This window comes from Barbus barbus (genome assembly GCF_936440315.1).
Source record: "Barbus barbus genome assembly, chromosome: 3".
NCBI lineage: Eukaryota > Metazoa > Chordata > Actinopteri > Cypriniformes > Cyprinidae > Barbus > Barbus barbus.
In genome coordinates, this window is record NC_136731.1 from 23,933,822 (window position 1) to 23,946,798 (window position 12,977).

Here is a 12,977-nt window from a genome sequence, read left to right on the forward strand (position 1 = left end):
GTGAAAATATTATTAATGATAATTCTAAAATTAATATATAGGAGTAGTTGTAACCAATACCATGTGTCAGATTGGTGAGTATAGTACCTGACACAAGATTTCATGTGGTCGGGGATCACAGTAAAAAGTTACCGGATGACTGTGTTTACATTTTCTGCTGCAACGACAAGCAAAGATCCGTGAGCGTGTGTGGCCTATTCCTGAAGCTGAACACTACATGCACTATGACATTAAGTTTTTGTTTCAGTGGAAAGATGTTCATATAATTGACAATGTTTTTACATGTATTGACAAGATGTTCAGATGGTGTGATATGTATGATCGTTACAGCTCTGTAAAGGTGAAATTGTTCCACCCTGAACAGGGCGTTCCTAAGACCCCCGACCGTCTCTTATCTCCACCCATATATTACAGCCATTAAAAAAGTTTGCAGATTGGGACGTTCACTACCGTTAGCCTGGCTTCAACTCCCCGCATTTACTGCATTTCTGTTTCCGTGCACACCGTTTCCGGTAAGTCCGCTCAGGTCAGACCAAGCAGCAAGGGCCTAGTCGTCGTATTCCGTGTTTGTCTAGCTCCGCTAGACAGTGTGTGCCTCCACCCGCCGTGTTTTACTTGAGATATGCTTTCATTTACACCGTTTGGAATGCAGTACTATTAGATGCACAAAACTCGAGCACTGACATACTTTCACGTGCGCTTTGTGTTTGTTTGTCCTTAAGCTCAATTGCAGCTGCGGTTAAATGCACTTGTATTTTCGAATACTTTTATACGAAATTGATGTACACACAGTCAGTTATGTTTTCAGAGCAGGACAAAACATCTGATATATCGAAATAGATCTGTGCATTGGTGTGAATGCAGCCTGTTAAACCTGCCACTGTCTATGATCTCATCAGTAATAATCAAACGGCAATAATGATGAGGAAAAAAAGAAAAACCCATAAGTATTGTCTGTGAACTTTCGGATACTTGAACACTTATTTTAAATAAGTAATTATTTTAAAAAGTAGCCTGCTTGTATAATAAAAAAGTACATTTTGCACAAAATAAATCTGATTTAAAATTTATATGAAAATGTAGCCATGTGCAGTAATATAGAAAACTGAGAATGTGACGCATCATGATATTGAGTTGATAATGATAATCGTAATTGAACTGAATTGTGAAACCAAGATTCACACCCCTACTTTTAAGATGGCAGTACCGACATACAGAGATCCCAACTATAAAGAAAAAGCATAGAAAGTCCATTTTTGGTTAAAATGTAAAGTTGTAAAGATGTATTTGCACAGCAGAAGAATTAATTGGGGAAAAAATGCAGATCAAGAATCGTTTTGGAATCAGATTGTGACTCCCAGAATCGGAATCGGATCGGATCGTGAAATTCCCACCCCTACTACTTAGTAAGGTTTATGTATGTTTATGTAGGTAGGCTGTAAGACTTGATCTTCAGGGCATTTGATTTTTTTCCTCATCTTTCTTTCTTTTTCTTTTTCTTTTATTGTTTTGACAGCTGCGAAGGTAAGGATTTAATCTGAAAGAGTTTTGTAGTATTGATTGAAATCTTTGTGTGCATAATTATTTAATATGACATCAATTGAAATAAGTGAATTTATTGAAAATCTGTCTGAGCAAATTTTAAATCTGTTGACACGCAACAGATTTGAAATTGCAGCACATTATGATATTGTCCTCTCCACGAATGATAAATAATTGAAACAGAATATTCGAACTGTTTTACAAGTGGCTCTCATAAATAAGGGAATTATGTCATCTGCAGCGGAATCGTTAGGTTTGTCGGTGGCTTAAATGAGGTGGCAGAGAGTGGGCCGCTTGTTACTATCTTTAATGTGGCAGCAAATTTGCGGGTGATGCATTTGTTTAATGAGGAGAATGTGGACACTTTTTTCGTATTATTCGAACGAGTTGCAGACAAGCAAAATTGGCTCGAAAGCTGAACGCTCTTTAATGCTACAATGTGTTCTGACAGAGGGCTTATTCTGCTTTAAGCTGGAGTGATAGTCAAATTTACAATAAAGTTAAAAGTGCAGTTCTTAAGGCGTATGAAATAGTGCCAGAGGCGTATCGCCAAACATTTGGTGGGTTGACTCCCCGAACTGGCACGTGAATGAGAGTTGTTTTTTCATGCATTGGTTGAATGCGCTTCGGCTATCAAATCGTTTGAGGATCTTGTTGATTTAATTGTTTTTTAGCAAGTTAAGAACATGCTACCAAAATCAAACAGCTATCTATATCGCTTTAGAGAGCACTGTCTTGCAATGTTGCCATGTCCTCATATTTACAAGTGCTTTCAGGCATGTGGTTTGGTCTTAGCTCATAGGCACTTTATGAAGTTAATAAAGTGGTCTTTCACGGATATGAGATATATACATTTTTATGAAACATAAAGCATTTTGGGTGTTTTAGTGTTTTTTTTGTACTTGTCCTTGATTGTTTGTATTTTTTTCTATGAAGAACTGGCAACACTGTCACTTTACTGCACGGCTCATGAGCGCAGCTAGCCCTGTGCTAAGTTAAGACTTCTTTCACCGTTATTTTCTTACATCTCACATACAGATGAATACATTGATGCACGTTCAAATATGTCACTAGCAACTAGTTGTTCAGTTCAGTTCCATACACACTGAGTAGAATTTCTCGAAATGCAGTTGTCACGACCTGTATTTTTCGGGAGTTAATGCGGTTGTGGAATGCGGTTGTCACGCCCGTATTTTAGTGAATTGTGTGTGTACAGAATGCGATTAAGGAGTAAAAGGTGAACTGACAACCAAATTTAGCTGCAGTGTGTACGTGGCCATGATGATGTATCGGGGAATCTTGGGGTGAAAAAGACTTATGATTGCTTATTGTGTAATTTTTTTGGCCTCGCTTAAAACGCGATGTTTCTAAATATACTAAGACCTGTCACACATGCCATGAAGCCTATTCCGTTGCGACCAATTCCTGTTGTGACTGAACCATTTAACCACTTGATTGTGGATTGTGTTGGTCCCTTACCCCACTCTAAATCTGGCACTGAGTATTTGCTGACTATTATGCGTTACACGATATCCTGCTGCTAATGCGTTGCGATTAATTACCGTATTGACCCGAATATAAGACAATGTTTTTTTTCTTGGAACTACATCTGAAAAAACGTGGTCGTCTTATATTCAGGGTCTAGACTTTGACATATTTGCGCAAAATACACGTAAAACGAGTGTGCTAAGAAATACGTAATGTAATGTGTGTTGTAATAATGTTAGAAGATTGTGAGTGAAAACAAAAGAAAAAGAAAAGCTTACAGCGGCATGAATCGTGACTGTCATGTTAGCCTGATGGGAACAAACTTCCTCGGTAAGTGATTTTAAAATGTAAGACAGTAGCCTACCCAGATTTGAAGGTTACAATAAGATTTCACTTCTACTGATAATGAAATTTTGATAGGCTACTATGAGATGGATAATTCAGATGGGCTACCTGTTATTTTTATGGTAAATCAAAAAGTGTATATTTTAAATGTGATTGTTGGTACATTTTACCAGTATTTACCATACATTCAGAACAAAAATTAAAATAGAATAAAAAATACGCAACATGAAAATAATTTAAGAAAAATATATTTTCTTAATATTAACACAAGATTTGGTTTTCAAATGCCTTTTCCAAAAGGTACATCTTTAAAAAGGGGGATCATCTTATAATCAGGGTCATCTTATATTTGGGCTTACCTTGGCTTATGTTAGCGGCCAGAGAAGCAACCCACAAAAGTACTGGGTTTAGCCCATAGACTGTAAAAAAAGATGGACCTTCACTCACTTCCATTGAAAAAAAGTGAAGCCACCATCGTCCCAATAGGCGCGGTCAGTAGTGAGCGAAGTGGAGCTGCGTTCCGCCCACACTTCCGCTGAGTCGATCGCAAGCACATGCCTCTGACTCTTTTTTAAACTAGCCTGACTGCTCTAATTTTTGTCTGCTGATTGCTGTATAAGAGGCTTGTATTGAAATAAGGTAAATATAACTCCAATCTCTTCCTGAAAATCCTGAAAATGTCAGTTTGCGCCTCAGAAGCTGTCAGTCTGAGCTGTCAATCATGACGTCACACTCCTGTTTTTATACTCTCACATAACAAACTAAAACCAATTTTATTTAAAAAACAAACATTTGAACAATTATTTGAAGTGAAATTTAATTATTTAGTTTGTCTCACTTCCCATTAGATTACATGGAGAGGGCAGGGTTTATGACCTATACTGGGACCAGCCACCTGGGGCGATCGAAACACGATGGCTTCACTTTTGAGGACTAGTGTGGCACACTTGGTTTAGCCCGAATTAACTTTTTTTGGGGCATACTGTTCGTGGGCCGTTAGCTGTACTACGAGACAGCTGTGTTCCTTCCGAGCCACCAAAGAAGTTGATTGAATATGTTGATGGTTTTAAAAGACGACTGTTTGAGGCTGTCAAGTTGGCAGACTCAACGGAAAATTAAGTGTTTATATGACCGCAAAACTGAGCGTCGATCCTTTTGTGCTGGGGATCAGGTATTGCTTTGTTGCCTATAATCTCCTCTCCTTTTAAAGCTAGATTTTCTAGTCCTTATGTTATTATTCGAAAAGTATCTGATGAGAATTATGTAATTGCTACACCAGAGAGAAGGGCTAATACCCAAGTTTGTCACGTGAATTTACATAAACCTTATTATGTACAGGATGAATCAGCATTTCTACATACAGTAGAATTGACTGTTTTGCCAGTAGATCATGTGTCATGGAGTAATTTGTCTTCTATTGTGTTGTGTCCTCTATCAAGTAATTCGAAAATTTTGAGAAATTTTCCAACTTTCTTGAAACATATTCCAACTGGAAAATGTTCGGAATTGGTTGTTAAATGAGGAATATTTGTCTCTCTTTTCTGATGTACCTACTCAAACGCACGTTTTACAGCATGATATTGATGTGGGTGATTCTCCTCCAATACATCAGCAATTTTATAGAGTACCATGGGAAAAAAGAAAACAACTGGAGTCAGAGGTTAAGTATTTGCTTGAAAATAATCTAGCTGTTCCATTATCCTCCACTGGTTATCTCCCTGTCTGTTAGTAAAAAAAAAAGGATGGGACAGTGAGGTTTTGTACCGATTATAGAAAGCGAAATGCAATTACTAAACCAGACTCTTTTCCGCTTCCACGTATTGAAGATTGTATGGATCAGGTGGGAACAGCAAAATATCTTAGCAAGTTTGACTTATTAAAAGGATATTGGCAGGTCTCTTTGACTGAGCGTGCTTGTGAAATCGCTGCTTTTATTAATCTGTTTGGTGTATATTCATATAATGTTATGAGTTTTGGATTAGGAAACGCACCAGCCATGTTTCAATGGCAAATTAATTGTGTGGTAGCTGGCCTTGAAGGGTGCGCAGTTTATTTGGATGATTTGGTAGTGAATAGTAATTCGTGGGTGGAACATCTGTCCCGAATTCAGTCTTTGTTTAAGCACTTGAAGGAGGCTGGGCTTACCGTGAACCTAGTACCTAGTGAAGTGTGAGTTTGCTAGGGCCACGGTGACCTATTTGGGTAAGGTCGTGGGTCATGGTGTTTTCTGTCCGGTGAATGCAAAGATTGAGGTGATCGATAAGTATCCTCCACCCTGTACAAAGCGGGAGTTGATGCGCTTCCTTGGGATGGTGGCATATTATCAGAATTTTTTCAGGAACTTTTCAGAAACTGTTGCCCCACTGACCGATTTGTTGAAAGCATCACGTACGTTCGTTTGGAGTTCGACCTGTCAAGATGCTTTAGAAAATGTTAAAGCTCTGCTCACTAGTGGGTGTGCGTGTGTGTGTTGTGTCTGTGTCTCTGCAGGTGTCCGAATGATTGCTGCATCATTGGGAACACCAGTTGGTTTTTGCTCTATAAAACTTCTGTCTTCGCTCTTGGTTGGATCCAGTGTCAGCTCTCTGGTCTTTATGCTCTGCTTTCTTGGCTCGAGACGGGTTAAGGAATAATTCATTTTAGGCCTGACGGTTAAATAAAGTTTAAATGTTTTCCAACGTAAATGCTCACGTCTTCCCCTTATTTGTAGTGACCGTCTCGGGGTCGCAACAGCACAGACTGGGGTTTAAATACATGGGGTAACGAGAGTAATTGCAAAGACACACCTGAACCAAATAATACAATCAACGAGAAACAGAACCTGGGTCACTGAGAGCACATAGGGAGGAAAACATACACACAGACAGTCCAGGGGTGTATCCCAAGCATCCTTTTTATAGCAGCCCTTAATTTTGACACCAAGGTCTAAGGCAGTGCTTCTCAAAGTCCAGACTCCGGTCCGGATCCGGACCCGTAGGGAATTCAATCCGGACCCGCTTCTATTTCATATTTCAAGAACACTAATTATATTTCCTACTTTGATAAACGCACGTTATGTAAATCTTTTGTTTATTTATTCTTATTTTTTTATGTCTTTTTGGAGAAGGTCCGAAATTGCAGGCGAGATATTGAAACTTTTCCTTCATGACATTTGTTGTCATCATGACATCCAGTGAGCATATGAGGTTTGACATAATCGGGCGACATTTCACCGCTAATATTTTTATTTGTTTGTTTTGTTTTGCTATCACTTATATTATGGCAATTTGTCTTATAGCAGTGCCCAGTGTATACATTTATTTGTGGCGGCTTGTCACAATATCAAAACTGACCGCTACAAATAGATTTTCCAAAAGGCTTATACTTCGTTGAATAAACTGATCACTGCGCGTTTCAAAAATAAAATGCTGCGCGGGTGTTTTTATATGAATGTATCTTTTAAAAGAACCGTCCGTTTTCTTCAGAAAAGCTTTGATGCTAATTTTCATTTGGTCTTTCCTGTAATGGCTGATAAAGTAGCGCTTATTTGATTACAGTCGTTACCGGGGAAACAGCTATATATCACACTCCAACAGCGCCTCCTGCTGGCAGAGAATCAACTTGCATTTGCTAGTCTGCGGGAAACACTGGTGTCTGTCAGCAAACATAAACAAAAAAGCATGCTTAAGAACTGTTTTGAGAAGGTGCTTAAGTTTTGAGCCATGTATTATTACTATGAATTAGGCTACTACTACTACTCTTACTATCTTACTATCAGTAAACCGTGGTTTACTGGGAAACTCAAACAACTTCGTCAGGCCAAAGAGGACGCTTACAGAAGTGGGGATAAAATCTTGTATAACCAGGCCAGGAACAGACTAACAAAGGAGATCAGAGTGGCTAAAAAGAACTACTCTGAGAAGTTGAAAAAAGAACTTTCAGCCAACGATCCGGCGTCGGTATGGACTGGTCTGAGGAACATCACCATGTACAAGACACCACCCCCACAGTCTGCAGAGAATCAACAACTGGCTGACGATCTCAATGTGTTCTACTGCAGATTTGAAAAGGCCAGACTGACACCCAACACCCGCTCTGATCTGCACTTCACACATTCACCTTCCCCCCCTGCAACCCCCCTTACTCCCTCCCCCACCATTCTACCTGCGTTTAAAGTCTGTGTAGAGGATGTGAACCGGGTCTTCAGAAAACAGAAAAGACCTGTCGCACTCACGTCTGTGGTCATGAAGTCACTTGAGAGACTGGTCCTGGCCTACCTGAAGGACATCACTAGACCCTTGCTGGATCCTCTTCAGTTTGCCTACAGAGCAAACAGGTCTGTGGATGACGCTGTCAATATGGGACTGCATTACATCCTGCAACACCTCGACAAACCTGGGAATTATGCAAGGATCTTATTTGTGGACTTCAGCTCGGCCTTCAATACCATCATACCTGACCTTCTCTCAGACAAACTGAGACAGCTCTCTGTGCCCTCCTCCATCTGTCAGTGGATCACCAGCTTCCTGACAGACAGGCAGCAGCTAGTGAGGCTGGGCAAACTCACATCCAGGACTCTCACCATCAGCACTGGCGCCCCTCAGGGTTGCGTTCTGTCCCCACTGCTCTTCTCTCTCTACACGAATGACTGCACATCAAAGGACCCCTCTGTCAAGCTCCTGAAGTTTGCGGACGACACTACAGTCATAGGCCTCATCAAGGACGGTGACGAGTCTGCTTACAGACAGGAGGTTGAGCAGCTGGCTGTCTGGTGCAGCCTTAACAACCTGGAGCTGAACACGCTCAAAACTGTGGAGATGATAGTGGACTTCAGGAGAAACCCCCCTGCTCTCCCCCCACTCACCATCATGAACAGCACTGTGACTTCAGTAGAGTCATTCAGATTCCTGGGCACCACCATCTCCCAGGACCTGAAGTGGGACAATCACATTGACTCAGGCCCAGCAGAGGCTGTATTTCCTCCGCCAGCTAAGGAAGTTCAACCTGCCTCAGGAGCTGCTGAAACAGTTCTACTCTGCAATCATCGAGTCTGTCCTATGTTCTTCTATAACTGTTTGGTTTGGTTCAGCTACCAAAACAGACATCAGAAGACTACAACGGACAGTTAGGACTGCTGAGAGGATTATCGTGCCCCTCTGCCCAGCCTCCAAGAACTTTACACCTCCAGAGTGAGGAAAAGGGCTAAGAAAGTCACTCTGGACCCCTCACACCCAGCTCACTCTCTCTTTGTACTGTTGCCCTCTGGCCGGCGCTACAGATCACTGAGCACCAGAACAGCCAGACACAAGAACAGTTTTTTCCCCCAGGCCGTATCCCACCTTAACAACACATAACACACCCCGGTACTGTACATCTGTAAATAACCCATCAAACCTTCATCTGTACATAGGACACATGCACATTCACAGTTCTGTCTATGGTCATGTCTCTTTTCTGTATATTTTTATTTTTATTACTATTGTTATCCTTAATTATTGTATATTCTCTTCATTAGTGTTCTTTATCACCTTAATTATATGTTGTCTGCACTATGTTTGTACTTTCTGTACTGGAAGCTCATAACACCAAGACAAATTCCTTGTGTGTGCAAACACACTTGGCAATAAAGCTCTTTCTGATTCTGATTCTGATCTTGTTTGCCTCAACCCTGCTGATTTAAAATCTAACAATCAAATAATTCCAAGATTTATTTTAATAATTTTCATGACTCACACATGCATGTGATGTCTCCAGTGCAGCAGGCAAGCTTGGAATATGGAAAAGCTTAGATTCAGCAGATAGAAATATTGCATTATATTGATTTTGTCAGGAAAAAAGATGATCTGAACACTGTTGTGTAAGTTGTGGCTGTACTTTACTCCCATTACATGTAAAGTATCCCATTACTACATTACATCCCACCCACATCCCTCTGATCAACATGTGCTACATTATATTACTATAATTAAAAATCTTTTTGAAAAATCAGACAGTTTCTTACAAACTTATGTGATTTCATAAAATACATAATGAAATGTATATGTAATGGAGAACTTACAATTAGCTTAAAGCTGCACATGACAATTAATGAGATTGATAGTGACATTCAAGTAGAAGTGTTGTATCAATCACTATTGAGTGTTTTTAATAACTTCTGACTGCGAACCAATGTGGACTTTGGTCAAATGATGAGACAGAAATGTTATTAGTAACATTCTAGAAGAATTTTATGTGGAAGATACACAGTTACAACTTCTGTGGGGCATGAAGAAACAGTAATGTAGTGTAACTAATTACTGTTGCCAGAAAGTAACAAGTAAAGTAACAATATTACTTTTGAAAGGAGTGACTAGTAATGAGTAATATATTACATTCTTTGAGTAACTAGCCCAACACTGGTCCTAATTAAGTTAACTGGTAGAGGTGTGTTTAATTAGGGTTAAAGCTAAACTGCACGACAGTGCCCTCCAGTACCAAGTTTGCCCATCCCTGCTTCTGTCACGGAACGGCGAAGGAAGTGCCGCGAAAAGACGGAGTCAGGGTCCAAGTGCTGGTAAGGCTCTCTTTTAATACAAACAAAAACGCCAACACGGCAAAAAACAAAGTAGTAACGGACTGGGATACGAACGGCAAGGCAGTGCATGTATCCCAGACCAGAGCAGACACTAGAAACAAAACACATCAAATAATAAATAATGCAACCAGGCAGAGTGGTGGGAGAGGGGAGACTATATAGTCCGTGGCAATGGGGAACAGCTGCGGGTGTAATGAGTGTGACAGGTGTGTGTAATGTGACATGTGTGTGTAATGTGACAGGTGTATGTAATGTGACAGGTGTATGTAATGTGACAGGTGTATGTGGTTACGGGAGATGAGTCCGGGAGGATGGGGGATGGCGGCCTCCTGTGGCGACAGGGAGAAGCACAGGACCCGGACTCATGACAGCTTCAACTCACACAGAGGCTTCATAAAAGATAAACCCGTTAATTACATAGATAATTATGAGAGTGTCATTTACAAGATGATTAAATATATTTGTTAATATATTTTTAAAATTATAAATTAAAATTAATTTTTTTTTACTCGACTTTACGTCACGACTTTTTACAGTATAACAGTGAATGATTTCAGAAAAAGAAAGAAAATGTACCTTTATTGGTATTTGCTGCTGTCCGTTCAGGAAGATGCTCACAGCTTTTATTATTATTTTATTATTACCCCCTGCTCGTTCGGGTGCCAACGGATAGGCACCTAAACTACACTGTAGAGATTGCTGTAAATTTTACAGTAGGTGGATATATTATTACTGTATTCTCATTTAAAATATTATTCCTGTATTGTCAATATTAGTACTGTTCAGTTGATTGTCATTTTTTACCTGTATAAAACAATCTAATTGCAGTACAACACTATATAACCGTATTATTTTACAACCCCATAAAGTTCACAATAACTCATTAGCATTTGTCTTTATAATGTTCTTTTTAAAAATACAAATTACAAATCTTCAACTCTAGCATGTGCTAGCTGAAAAAGGCATCACCACAGTCCCCTGGGGACAGTATCTGCAGCATGGCAAAACAGACTTCACATAAATAAGTACAGTAAAAATTTGTTTGTGTTGTTGTGTTACATTTCAGTAATTTTGGCAAAGTTGACAAGCTCCCTGACGAGAAACACCACGAGGGGATTCAGGCTGATGCTTTGTCTTTGCGCACTCTTTCCAGAATTCCATCTGATCTGTGACTCTGAATGGCATTTGGTGCCACCAGGATTGATTCTCAGAATGAACCTGCAAGCACAAGAAAAAAAATAATAAAATCAAAGAAGTGTTTACAGAATTTGCCCTAACTGCCAGATCTTGTGCTGTGTGCACTTTGAGATTAATAAAAAATACGATATACTCTCTGAATGCACCTACAAGGAAGGTGCATAATTAGTTGATAATCCACAAATCATTAAATTTATAATCCATTCCTGTAGATCAAAGTCAAGTCAAGTCACCATTATTTTATATAATGCTTTTTACAATGCAGATTGTGTCAAAGCAGCTTTATAGTATTAAACAGGGAAATAGTGTGTCGTTCTTCTCTGGCCAGATGAACCAGCAGGTTGTTCCATGCTGCAGCAGAGTCAGATTGTGCAAAGGACTCATCTGGTCCCTGTGGTCTTGTCCCAATGACCGTCTTGGAGACAGGGTCTTCACTGGGGATCAGTCTCTGGGGCTCATCTAGGTGTCCTGGCTGTAGAGGTCATCTCTAGGTGCTGATCCACCATCTGAAAAAAAAAGCCTCCAATTGGAATGTATTGCAGATGATATGATCCAGACCACAAACTAGAAAATAATAATAATAAAAAAGCAGTAATTGAAAATACTGTTTGGGTAGCTTAACTCAATAAAATGTGTACCTAATGCAGCACATGTTGCTTTGGATTAAAGCATCTGGCAAATGCAGGAATGTAAATATAATGTAAAATCAAATGTATTTTGAGTTACCTAATTTCAATAAAATTGACAGCTGGCCATTTGATGATTCTGCCCCTCATAGTCAGCATCCCTGTTTGTGCTCGAAGCAATCTCCTGTAACAGAGTCACAATCCTGTTAGTGTTATTGTAGTTTATGGTCAGAGAACAAACTACCATACAATAACAGAACTTACAGGTTATATTAAAATAAACAACATTCATAATATTTGTTAGCCAAACTTCCTATATATTGCTAGTCCGTTCCTATAAAACCCGTTCTGTGGGTTATTGAGCTGCAGCCAGTCTAATTGATACTTGGTCTAATTTGGCTAATATATGGCAGCTTACTCACCTGTTGTTAAAACCTCTATGATTCAGTCACAGAAAAGACTCCATTACACCTCCGTTGCAGGTGACATTACCAATAGACTAAAACCTGATAATAAAATAAAAAAGATGTACATAACTGCGGTGTGTCTTAACTCATTTTTCTTTACTATTTTCACGTTAGCTTGCTGTTGTAACATCTGAGATAACCTGCGATAAAAAGGCAATGTAGAATTATTCTGCTTCCCTGATTAATTCTCTGATTAATTCCCTGATTAATTCGGTAAACTGACCTTATAACTTAAATTACCAGCTGATGTAATCACCGTAATGATGGCTCCAAAATACACCCCTGACGTTGCAGACGATAAGATCCACAAACTTGAACATAAAAAATTAACAACTATAAAAAATAACAAAAACCGGATACAGTGTAGCTCTTCTGATTGACCGAAATCCTCTGATCTCTGAAGAGTGCTCGCTGTTGCCTCTACAGATGCACAAATCACTTTTGCTCCATTTATCACACAGATATGTGGTGCTGAAGGGAGAGAGCGTGACTTCACATTTTTGATGCAGGTGTGTGAATGTGTTTTGCACCATATTCACTGCAGCAATAGCAGCAAAACATGTGAGAGTACGAGTTTCTTGATTTGTGATTCGTAGAATAGGATTTGTGTTTCTGCAATGAAGGATTCGAGGAGGTGTAACTGTTGTGTTGTGTTTGTGGGAGAGAGAAAAAAAATCTACAAGTTTGCAACTTTTGTCTGTGGCTTCAAATTTACTGATACACATGTGTGGCTATTCTCTACAACTACAAATTCTGCTG